The 12147-nt window shown below is 42.4% G+C and overlaps 1 protein-coding gene across 1 annotated transcript in view; it reads right to left on the bottom strand.

The window, feature by feature from the left end:
* Nucleotides 1–12147, bottom strand: part of vps35l (VPS35 endosomal protein sorting factor like) — a 164894-nt gene that overhangs the window by 72265 nt on the left and 80482 nt on the right. The gene's annotated exons all lie outside the window — the stretch shown is intronic.

Below are 12147 nucleotides of genomic sequence, written 5' to 3' on the forward strand. Positions count from 1 at the left end.
AAGTACACTTATTTTGATTACAGGTACTTACTGTGGTTAAATGATGGTGCAATTATAAAGAAACATTGGGTGTTAATAATTAAAAATGATACCCGAGGGAAAACATTGATGTGAAGAATGTTCTGATATCAGAATATGAAGGAAATTTGTTATTTACACCTGTAGTTTGTGTATTCCGAAAGATAAAATTCACATTATTTCTAGTTACTTCTGTTGTAATATTCCTTATGGAAGAAGGGGATCCAGAAGATGTGGTTGCATGTTGTTTTATATTTCTGTATTGCAAGAATGCAGAGTTCCTGATCACCATTTGTGACTATTTAGGTTTTGCTTATGTGAACTATTTTCTCCCCTACCCATCCTCTCCTGAAGATGTTAACTCTTTGCTAGTTGTCTGGGTGCTGCTCACCTTCTGCTCTTTTGCCAAAGCGGCCATTTATACATTAGCTTTAATAGTAAATGTTGGCAGACTATTTAATCATAGGAAACATCGGAAATGAGCACAATTCTGTGCTGACACAATGTCCAGACATGCATTATTTATAGAAAATAATTCTGTTTTGTGCAGGCACTTGCAAAGTATGAAAGATAGAATCTGCTGAATAATTATAGTATCAATTGCACAACAACTTAATATTTTTCAAACTAATATTCTTAGAAAAGCAGCTCAGAAGACATTGGTACAATATTTAAATAAAATTGGACTGCTGGACACTTAAGATTGCAGGGCAGCAGTGCCTGCACAAATAAATGAAGTATTTTCTACAAATGGCAGAATAGTCCAATGCCCTACTACTACTACTTTCGTATGATGGGAAAAGCTTATAATGGAATGTCTAGCTTGGCTCTCCATTGGATGGCCTCCCAAGATGCCGAATGGAGAAATGAGGTGCTTTCTGCAGCAGATCTCAGTGGGCAGGTTGATGTGACATGTTCCATGGCCACAGTCGCACTACGGGTCGTCCCTCATCCACTTGTGGAACAGTTGGCAGCATCGTCCATGCCCTGTGTGGATTGGGTTGAGCGCTGTCCACGGTCTTTGAGGGAGGTCGAAGCTAAGTATCTCTGCTGTTGGGTCAGTGAAGAGGTATTGGTTCTTTGTATTGCATGCGTCCCACGATTCCGTCCATTTGGATAGTTGATACCAGCTACTTAAATATTGGTTGTTGTTTCGCAGAATGGCCGACACAATTTCAAGCGCTTTCGTGGTGGGTTATTCAAGTCTTCGTGAATGGGCAAGTCAATGTTACTCTTGATTTTTTCCATCTCTTGGAGCACGATAGCATAACGGCGAATGGCAGGCAAAGCAATGTGGGACAGCACCGCAAGCTACTCAGTTGGAGAGGCCTTGAGCGTTCCTGACACTCTCCACATGGCAGTGTTTGCTAGTGCTGTTGGGGTAAAACTAATATGGCAGGGGGAAGGGAACCTATGCAGGGAGACAGAGGGAAGTAGAATGGGGGCAGAAGCAAAAGACAGAAGAAAAGTAAAAGTGGAGGTCAGAGAAACCCAAGGCAAAAATCAAAATGGGCCACATTACAGCAAAATTCTAAAGGGGCAAAGTGTGTTAAAAAGACAAGCCTGAAGGCTCTGTGCCTCAATGCGAGGAGTATTCAGAATAAGGTGGACGAATGAACTGTGCAGGCAGCAATTAATGAATATGTTATAATTGGCATCACGAAGACATGGCTCCAGGGTGACCAAGACTGGGAACTCAACATCCAGGGGTATTCAATATTCAAGAAGGATAGACAGAAAGGAAAAGGAGGTGGGATAGCATTGCTGGTTAAAGAGGAAATTAATGCAATAGTAAGGAAGGACATTAGCTTGGATGATGTGGAATCTGTATGGGTAGAGCTGCGGAATACCAAAGGGCAGAAAACGCTAGTGGGAGTTGTGTACAGACCACCAAACAGTAGTACTGAGGTTGGGGACAGCATCAAACAAGAAATTAGGGATGCGTGCAATAAAGGTACAGTAGTTATCATGGGCAACTTTAATCTACATATAGATTGGGCTAACCAAACTGGTAGCAATACGGTGGATGAGGATTTCCTGGAGTGTATTAGGGATGGTTTTCTAGACCAATATGTCGAGGAACGAACTAGAGGGCTGGCCATCTTAGACTGAGTGATGTGTAATGAGAAAGGCCTAATTAGCAATCTTGTTGTGCGACGCCCCTTGGGAAAGAGTGACCATAATATGGTAGAATTCTTTATTAAGATGGAGAGTGACACAGTTAATTCAGAGACTAGGGTTCTGAACTTAAGGAAAGGTAACTTCGATGGTATGAGACGTGAATTGGCTAGAATAGACTGGTGAATGATACTTGAAGGATTGACGGTGGATAGGCAATGGCAAACATTTAAAGATCACATGGATGAACTTCAACAATTGTACAACTCTGTCTGGAGTAAAAATAAAACGGGGAAGGTGGCTCAACCGTGGCTAACAAGGGAAATTAAGGGTAGTGTTAAATCCAAGGAAGAGGCATATAAATTAGCCAGAAAAAGCAGCAAACCCGAGGACTGGGAGAAATTTAGAATTCAGCAGAGGAGGACAAAGGGTTTAATTAGGAGGGGGAAAAGGGAGTATGAGAGGAAAGCTTGCTGGGAACATAAAAACTGACTGCAAAAGCTTCTATAGATATGTAAAGAGAAAAAGATTAGTGAAGACAAACGTAGGTCCCTTGCAGTCAGATTCAGGTGAATTTATAATGGGGAACAAAGAAATGGCAGACCAGTTGAACAAATACTTTGGTTCTGTCTTCGCGAAGGAGGCACAATTAACCTTCCGGAAATACTAGGGGGTCGAGGGTCTAGAGAGAAGGAGAAACTGAAGGATATCCTTATAAAGCGTGAAAATGGGTTAGGGAAATTGATGGGATTGAAGGCCGATAAATCCCCGGGGCCTGATAGTTTGCATCCAGAGTACTTATGGAAGTGGCCTTAGAAATAGTGGATGCATTGGTGATCATTTTCCAACAGTCTATCGACTCTGGATCAGTTCCTATGGACTCGAGGGTAGCTAATGTAACACCACTTTTTTAAAAAAGGGAGAGAGAAAACAGGGAATTATAGACCGGTTAACCTGACATCAGTAGTGGGGAAAATGTTGGAATCAATTATTAAAGATGAAATAGCAGCGCATTTGGAAAGCAGTGACAAGATCGGTCCAAGTCAGCATGAATTTATGAAAGGGAAATCATGCTGGACAAATCTTCTAGAATTTTTTGAGAATGTAACTAGTAGAGTAGACTAGGGAGAACTAGTGGATGTGGTGCATTTGGATTTTCAAAAGGCATTTGACAAGGTCCCACACAAGAGATTGGTGTGCAAAATTAAAGCACATGGCATTGGGGGTAATGTATTGACGTGGATAGAGAACTGGTTGGCAGATAGGATGCAGAGAGTCGGGATAAATGGGTCCTTTTCGGAATGGCAGGCAGTGACTAGTGGGGTGCCGCAGGGCTCAGTGCTGGGACCCCAGCTATTTATAATATACATCAATGATTTAGATGAAGGAATTGAGTGTAATATCTCCAAGTTTGCAGATGACACTAAGCTGGGTGGCAGTGTGAGCTGTGAGGATGATGCTAAAAGGCTGCAGGGTGACTTGGACAGGTTAGGTGTGGGCAAATGCATGGCAGATGCAGTATAATGTGGATAAATGTGAGGTTATCCACTTTAGTGGCAAAAACACGAAGGCAGAATATTATCTGAATGGCGGTAGATTAGGAAAAGGGGAGGTGCAACGAGACCTGGGTGTCATGGTACATCACTGAAAGTGGGCATATAGGTACAGCAGGCAGTGAAGGCGCTAAATAGTATGTTGGCCTTCATAGCTAGGGGATTTGAGTATAGGAGCAGGGAGGTCTTACTGCAGTTGTACAGAGCCTTGGCAAGGCCTCACCTGGAAGAGTGTGTTCAGTTTTGGTCTCCTAATCTGAGGAAGGACATTCTTGCTATTGAGGGAGTGCAGCGAAGGTTCACCAGACTGATTCCCGGGATGGCAGGACTGACATATGAGGAGAGACTGGATCAATTGGGCCTGTATTCACTGGAGTCTAGAAGGATGAGAGGGGATCTCATAGAAACATATAAAATTCTGACAGGACTGGACAGGTTAGCTGGAGGAAGAATGTTCCCGATGTTGGGGAAGTCCAGAACCAGGGGACACAGTATAAGGATAAGGGGTAATCAATTTAGGACTGAGATGAGGAGAAACTTTTTCATTCAGAGTTGTTAGCCTGTGGAATTCTCTACCGCAGAGTGTTGCTGATGCCAGTTCATTGGATATATTCAAGAGGGAGTTAGATATGGCCCTTACGGCTAAAGGGATCAAGGGATATGGAGATAAAGCAGGAAAGGAGTACTGAGGTGAATGATCAGTCATGATCTTATTGAATGGTGGTGCAGGCTCAAAGGGCCGAATGGCCTACTCCTGCACCTATTTTCTTTGTTTCCATGTTACACGTCCACGATCTTTGTGTGGTGGCTGCAGGACCATGAGGCAGAGCAGTGTTCTGCAGCAGAGTAGACTAGGGCCACTGTTGCAGTGGGAAGTGCTCTGGATGTGCTCCCTCAGGGTGTTCCAGCGCGTTTCTGGACCAGGTTCATCTGGTTTTTACTTTTTGCCCAGGGTTGGTAAGATGAGGCCCATAGTGAGAGTCCTATCCAAGGTGACGCCCAGGTATTTTGGGTAAATCACCTTCCACAGAAGGAAACATGGAGTTCTTTCCCAGTGACGGCGTTATTCAATACCCAAATATACAGTCAGATCTAAACTGTGTGCACATGCATTCTAAAAAGGTATTTCCTAACAATCCTCCAACAGTTCTTCCAGCTCCTGACTTACAGCATCAAAACTGCACTAGTGACAAAGTGCAATAAAACATGTCAACATGCAGAAATTACAAGTCAGAACTAATTATTATAGGGTGAGTTTCCAATTTGTTTTCAAGTTTAATTTAATTCGGTCCAGGTTTGAAGATGGCCATCGTCAAAAACTCAAGATTGATCAATACAACTATAAATCTAGCACATTCTTATAATTGCTTCCCATCTTTCACTTCCTGGCCAGGTTCCCAACTAAATTGAGTTTTTGCACAAAAGAATATCAAGTAACTGAGTTCACACACAATTTAAAAGAAAAAATAATTGCCTCATTGTAAAGTAATAGTTCAAAATATTATTTAATCTGCTCCTTTAAATGGAGGACAGTCTTTTTCTGCTGTTCTTATGTTGCAATACCTATTTAAACTACATATGCTCTTTTCTTCCAAACATTAAATTTTAGCCTCGTTATAGGGAAACTATAGGACCAAGCATCTTCCAATTAACACACTCCATTAATATCTACCTCCTAGCACCAACTTAAAGCATTTTATCTACACAGTAAAACAATGTTCCAGAAGTGAAGATTTTCTACTCAGAGCAACTGCAGACTGCCGGAGTGTGCATTACATTTTGAGCGGCTTGTCACACTGCTTGCTGCCAACAGAAACTACACATATATTTAAGACTCGCCATGTTTTAAATCCACTTTCTCTTCAACTAAAGGTACACATTAGCAGTCAGAAAACTCCTCTTCCATTTAAACTCTTGCTTTTAGTAAACCTAATTTAAAAATAAAAATGATAAATGTTTATAGGTTTCCATGTGGATCACAACCCCATTAACTTTTTTTTTTAAACTGCCATCTTCATTTGAAGGGTGCCCTGGGCATAGATGTTTTTGGCCTCAACTGCCAAACTTAGTGAACCTTTTTTTAAAAATTCTTGGCCTGGAAAGGTGACTTTTGTACTTCATCTGGACATTCAGGAACAAATTGGAATGTTGAAATGAATTGGAATGTTGTTACTTAGCTCCAACGGGTGCTAAATAGAACTAGCACAGACTTCCTTCCATTATTTTGGTTGGCTTTGACATGAGCGAGAGCAGAAGAATGAACGAACAAATTCTGCAAATTTGCAGTTGAGAGAACAGGCTGCAGATTTTGCAAGGTTAATTGCTGTATGTTTTGCTGCTAGAACTGCATTGTATTGAGAAGTTAGCTAATACTGGAGAATGAACAAATATTAATCTTCTACCTTCTTCTCAGACTTGGAGTCCAAATACTAAAGTTCAACTTGAGATCATGCTATTCCTCTGTCTCCACAATGGGTTTTTAAGCAGATGCGACTGCAGTTAACAGTGGAATTTTACAACCAATTTTTCTTTTTGAAAGACTGGGAGGGTGGGTAAAGAAATAGGAGAAACACAAACTAGTGAATTCTGCTGCTGAAGCAAGTACTTCACAAACAACCAAAGGATGCGTCACTTCAGTAAGGTGAGGTATGAGATCCCTAAAATACAATCCTGAAAGTTCATCAGTGTAGTGGTGACAAAAATCAAGCATTTTTGTCTAGTTTAGCTTGGTAATTGTTCCTTTAATTCAGTAAAAATTTATAAAGAGTGTTCACCACCAGCTGTATTCAGAATCTTGTTCCCAACATAACTAGTTACAAGTGCTTCGATTTGGTTGTCCGCACTGCTCTTGGCTTGAGAGAAACAGTCAAACCATACAATTCAAAAAAAATATATTGTCTAATGTGTTCAATTATGTGCATCATTGGAAGCTTTTTTGAATTTAGCTAATGCTTATGCATATCTAGGGAACCTCGGAAACTGTGAGGTATTTAATTAAGATATGTACATATCATGGAATCAGAGAGTTAATTCTTTAATTCAAGAAGTTAAGTAGTCTAGCATCCATGGTAAACATACACGTTATATTACTGCTAATCATAGAATAGTACAGGACAGAATGAGGCTATTTGGTCTATTGAGTCTGCGCCGGCTCTTTTTAAGAGCAATCCAGTTAGTCCCACTCACACGCTCTTTCCCCAGCTCCCTGCAATTTTTTCTCTTCAAGTATTTATCCAATTCTCTTTTGAAGACTACCATTGATTGTATCCACCACCTATCAGGCAGTGCATTCCAAATCCTAACCACGCATTGCGTAAAAACGTTTTTCCTCCCGTCGCCTCTGATTCTTTTGCCAATCACCTTAAATCTGTGCCCTCTGGTTATCAACCCATCAGCCATTGCAAACAGTTACTCTTTATTTATTTTATCTAAACCCTTCATGATTTTAAACACCTTTATCAAATCTCCTCTTCGCCTTCTCTGCTCCAAGGAGAACACCAGCTCCTCCCTTCTATCCACATAACTGTAATCCTTCAGCGCTGGAACCATTCTAGTAAATCTCTTCTGTGCCCTCTCCAAAGCCTTCACATGCTTTCTAATGTGTGGTGCCCAGAATTGGACACAATACTCCAGCTGGAGACAAACTAGTGTTTTATATAGGTTTAGTATAACTTCCTGTATTTGTACAGCCCAGGATCCCATATGCTTTATTAACTACTTTGTTAACTTGTCTGCCACCTTCAAAGATTTGTGCACAAACACCCACAGATGTCTCTGTTCTTGCACCCACTTTAAAATTTTACCATTTAGCTTTTATTACCTCTCCTCATTCTTCCTACCATCATCATCATAGGCAGTCCCTTGGAATCGAGGAGGACTTGCTTCCACCCCCAAAGTGAGTTCTTTGATGGCTGAACAGTCTGATACGAGAGCCACAGACCCTGTTATAGGTGGGACAGACATTTGTCAGGGGAAGGGGTCAGTGGGGCTGGTTTGCCGCGTGCTCCTTCCGCTGCCTGCGCCTGGCCTCTTCATGCTCCTCGCGTCGAGACTCAGAGCTCAATGCCCTCCCAGATGGACTTCACCTCAGGCGGTCTGCGGCCAGGGTCTCCCAGGTGTCGGTGATGATGTCGCACTTTACCAGGGAGGCTTTGAGGGTGTCCTTATAACGTTTCCGATATCCTCCTTTGGCTCGTTTACCATGAAGGAGTTCCGCATAAAGCATTTGCTTAGGGAGTCTCGTATCTGGCATGCGTACAGTGTGGCCTGCCCAGCGAAGCTGATCGAGTGTGGTCAGTGCTTCAATAACTGGGGATGTTAGCCTGGTCGAGGACACTGATGTTGGTGCACCTGTCCTCCCAGGAGATTTGCAGGATCTTGCGGAGACATCGTTGGTGATATATCTCCAGCGACTTGGTGTCTTCTGTGCATCGTCCATGCCTCACACCCATACAAGAGGGCGGGTATTAGTACAGCCCTGTAGACCATGAATTTGGTGGTAGATTTGAGGGCCTGGTCTTCAAACACTCTTTTCCGCAGGCGGCCAAAGGCTGTGCTGGCGCACTGGAGGCGATGTTGAATCTCCGCATCAATGTCTGCCTTTGTTGACAAGAGGCTCCCGAGATATGGGAAATGGTCCACGTCGTCCAGGGCCGTGCCGTGGATCTTGATGATTGGAGGGCAGTGCTGTGCGGCGATGAAGGACCTTTGTCTTATGGATGTTAAGCGTAAGGCCCATGTTTTCATATGCCTCAGCGAATACATTGACTATATCCTGGAGTTTAGCCTCTGAATGTGCACAGACGCAGGCATCGTCCGCATACTGCAGCTCAATGACAGAGGTTGGGGTGATCTTGGACCTGGCCTGGAGGCGGCGTATGTTAAACAGCTTCTCACTGGTTCTGTAGATTAGTTCCACTCCAACGGGGAAGCTTGTTGATTGTGAGGTGGGCTGTTGCTTGAGGCTCAGAAATGCTTTGCGCTTGCGATCTATTAGTTCTTCAATCTCCTGATCATTTTCATCAAACCAGTCCTGATGTTTTCTGGTTGAGTGACCAAGTTTCTCTTCACAGGCACTGGTTATAGAGGCCTGGAGGGCAGACCAAGCGCTATGGGGATTCAGCATATCAGGGTCATCAAGGCACGCCAGATTGGCTGTGAGGCGCTGGTTGTATAGGGCTGTCTTAGCTGGGTCTTTAAGTGCCTCGGCATTAACTTTTTTGCGGAACTGCTTCTGCTGTCCCCTCTGCTTTGGGGCAATGTTAATGTTGATGATGGATCGGATTAGGCAGTGGTCCAGCAGTCGTCAGCTCCTGTCATAGTGCGGGTGATGCGCACATCCTTGCGATCCCTGGCTCGGATGATGACATAGTCAAGCAGGTGCCAATGTTTGGAGCGAGGGTGTTACCATGATGCCTTGTATTTGTCCCTCTGGCAGAACAGGGTGTTGGTAATGAGGAGTTCATGTTCTAGACATTTTGTCATGAGTAGGATATCACTGGAATTGGCTTTCCCTACCCCCTCTCTGCCAATCACGCCTCCCCAGAGGGCTGTGTCTTTGCCAACCCTGGCATTAAAATCACCCAGGAGGATCAAATTGTCGCCCGTGGGGACATGGGACAAGGATGTCTCGAGGTTGGAATAAAAACCCTCTTTAGCCTCATCCGTTGCATCGAGTGTGGGGGCGTACTCACTGATAACTGTGCACATTGGTTCCGAGATAGGGTGATACGGAGAGTCATGAGGCATTCGTTGACGCCACAGGGGGAGTCTTTAAGGCAGTTGACCAGCTCATTCTTGATGGCAAAGCCGACTCCATGAAGGCGGCGTTCTGCCTCTGGTTTCCCTTTCCAGAAGGTGGTGTAACCTCCACCATGTTCCCTCAACTGGCCTACCCTTGTCCGCTGAGTCTCGCTTAGGGCGGCGATGTCAATGTCAAAACGTCAGAGTTCCCGGGCAACTATGGTGGTGCGGCGTTCCGGCCTGTTGCTGTTGGGATTGTCCATGAGGGTCCTGACATTCCAGGTCCCGAACTTCACACTGACGGAGTGGAAGATGTATCACCACACATTTTTCTGCATTGAATTTCACCCATCACGTGTATGCGTATTCCACCAGCCTGTGTCTGCCTACTGAAGTCTATCCTCACTGTTTACTACACTTCCAAAGTTTTGTTTCATCTGCAAATTTGTACCCCAAAGTCCAATTCATTAATGGACATCAAAAACAGCAGTGGTACTAGAAGTGAATCCTGGGGAGCACTACTCTATACCTCCCTCCAATCCAAACAACATCCATTCACAACAACATCCATTCACCACAAATCTCTGTTTTCTATCCCTTAGCCAATTTTGTATCTATGTTGCTACTGTCCTTTTTATTTCATGGTTTTCAATGTTGCTAACAAGCCTAATATTTGGTACTTTATCAGAAACCTTTTGAAAGTCCATATATAGAACATAAACTGCACTGCCCTCATCCACCTCCTCAAAAAAACTCTATCAAGTTAGTCAAGCACGATCTGCCCGTAACAAATTTATGCTGGCTCTTCTTTATTAGTCCATGCTTGTTCAAGCAATCATTCACTCATTCAATAAATATTGGTGGCAGTTAAAACCTAAAATGAGATCTGGTGTGGTATTCTGCTGCCTCTTGAAAGGCACCAAGAGGATTCTGTGGATAAATCCAGCCGCTAAAGAAATCTAAAAACAAGTATTTCCTGTTTGTTAAGCTTGGAACACCATCAAAACGAGAGGAGTCTAAAATACCGAAGCCAAAAATATCCAAAGGGCAGGGAAGACCTAAAGATAGTAGTTTGAGAATTTGTGGTTCAGCAATGTTCCAGCAGTTGTATGGTTGGGGAAAAAAAAATTGCATGCAACTGTTGCGTTGGAATCGCCACAGCTGGACCATTTCAAAACTAAATCTTCAACTGATATCTTCTGGCTACTCTGCCCTGGAGCATACCAGATCTGAAGCAGAGTTTATCTTTGCCAATCCTAGTCAGACAGACGCCCAAATTTCCGAAGGAAATATTTGTACCAGGGCCAGATGACCATGATTTTTTTGTTGAGAGATGCAGGAATTTGTATGACCTACAGAACATGACATGGCATGTGATCAAAATACTAGTTATGCTGCCCTACCCTTGGTTCTCTATGTGGCCTGATGCATTTATGTTTATTTCATTTAGAATATAAACAACTCTGAGGCAGTAGTTGTCGTGCACAGAGCATCAAGCAATGGCACACTTCCTTGCAGAACTATTTTCTACTATTGAAGAGGCAGTTCTTTATGGGTTTAGAATAGCCTGTTCATTGCAAGATATCATTCAATGTGGAAAGGTAGCAGAAGCATTATTAGTGGGAGTCCATCGCTTGACTAACTCTTCAGCAAAACGGACACAGAAACCAACCAATACTGACATTCAGGTGGCCAACCTGGGTTTCCGTTATGCATATCTTGTGCAAAAAACAAGTGTTCTGAATACAGGATAAATGAATAACCAGGCTGGGACAAAGGAAGAGAGAAGAAAACAACCACCAATTTTCAAGAATTTGTTTAAGAGAGCTTGGGGATACAAAATAGTACCAATTAGTTACTTAGTAACCTATTAAATCGAGGGAAATAACCAAATATCGAGAGAAAAATAATCAAAATTGAAGAACTTCTCCCTAGTAGGGACTGTAGAAATTATGCCAATAATAGTAGGAAAAAAAAGTGAAGTAGTATCCAGAGTGAGATTTTCTAAATAGCGTGAGCCAAGATAATGTGGCTACTACAGGAATGAAAAATTGAAGTAATTCCTCTGCTTGAATTACTTTTCATTTGTACATGAAGGATAATTGATGAATTAACATTTGTGCAAGTGCTATAATTCAGGTCTGTCGCAGATATCTTATTAAGCTCAGTGGTGTTGATTGCTCTTTTAAGTGGTCTGAGTGGCTTACTTTTATGAGTGTTAATTCATACTAACTTATATAATAACATAACCAAGGATTGTAACAATAGCATCCGCTTTTGTTCTTGGCCAGATACTCATGTCTTTTACATTTATTTCTTGAATGTCTTTTGACATTAGACTATTAGACAAGGCAAAGCTCGATATGAATCGACAAACTGCTTTACTTCATACTAAAGTGAACACAGAACAATGACGATTGGTTTTATTTATATCCATTACTTTCCCTTGTCTTTGCATAATAATAGAAAAATAATGAACACTCATCAGATGAGAGACCTACCATTGAACCAAGTCTGACATCTAACCCCTTGAAAATGCGCTGCATAATCAATCATGTTTTTTTCCCTTGGTAAATGCTCATGCATACCATCTTTTTCACTAAATATTTACTAACCAGGGAAGTGAAATTGGCTAATCAATTGTGCAAATTCATTTGTTTTAAGTATGGAGTCTATATCTTGTGGTGCAATAATGCACAATTTCTATAATTGAGGT

Source organism: Pristiophorus japonicus, chromosome 15 (genome assembly GCF_044704955.1).
Source record: "Pristiophorus japonicus isolate sPriJap1 chromosome 15, sPriJap1.hap1, whole genome shotgun sequence".
Lineage (NCBI taxonomy): Eukaryota > Metazoa > Chordata > Chondrichthyes > Pristiophoridae > Pristiophorus > Pristiophorus japonicus.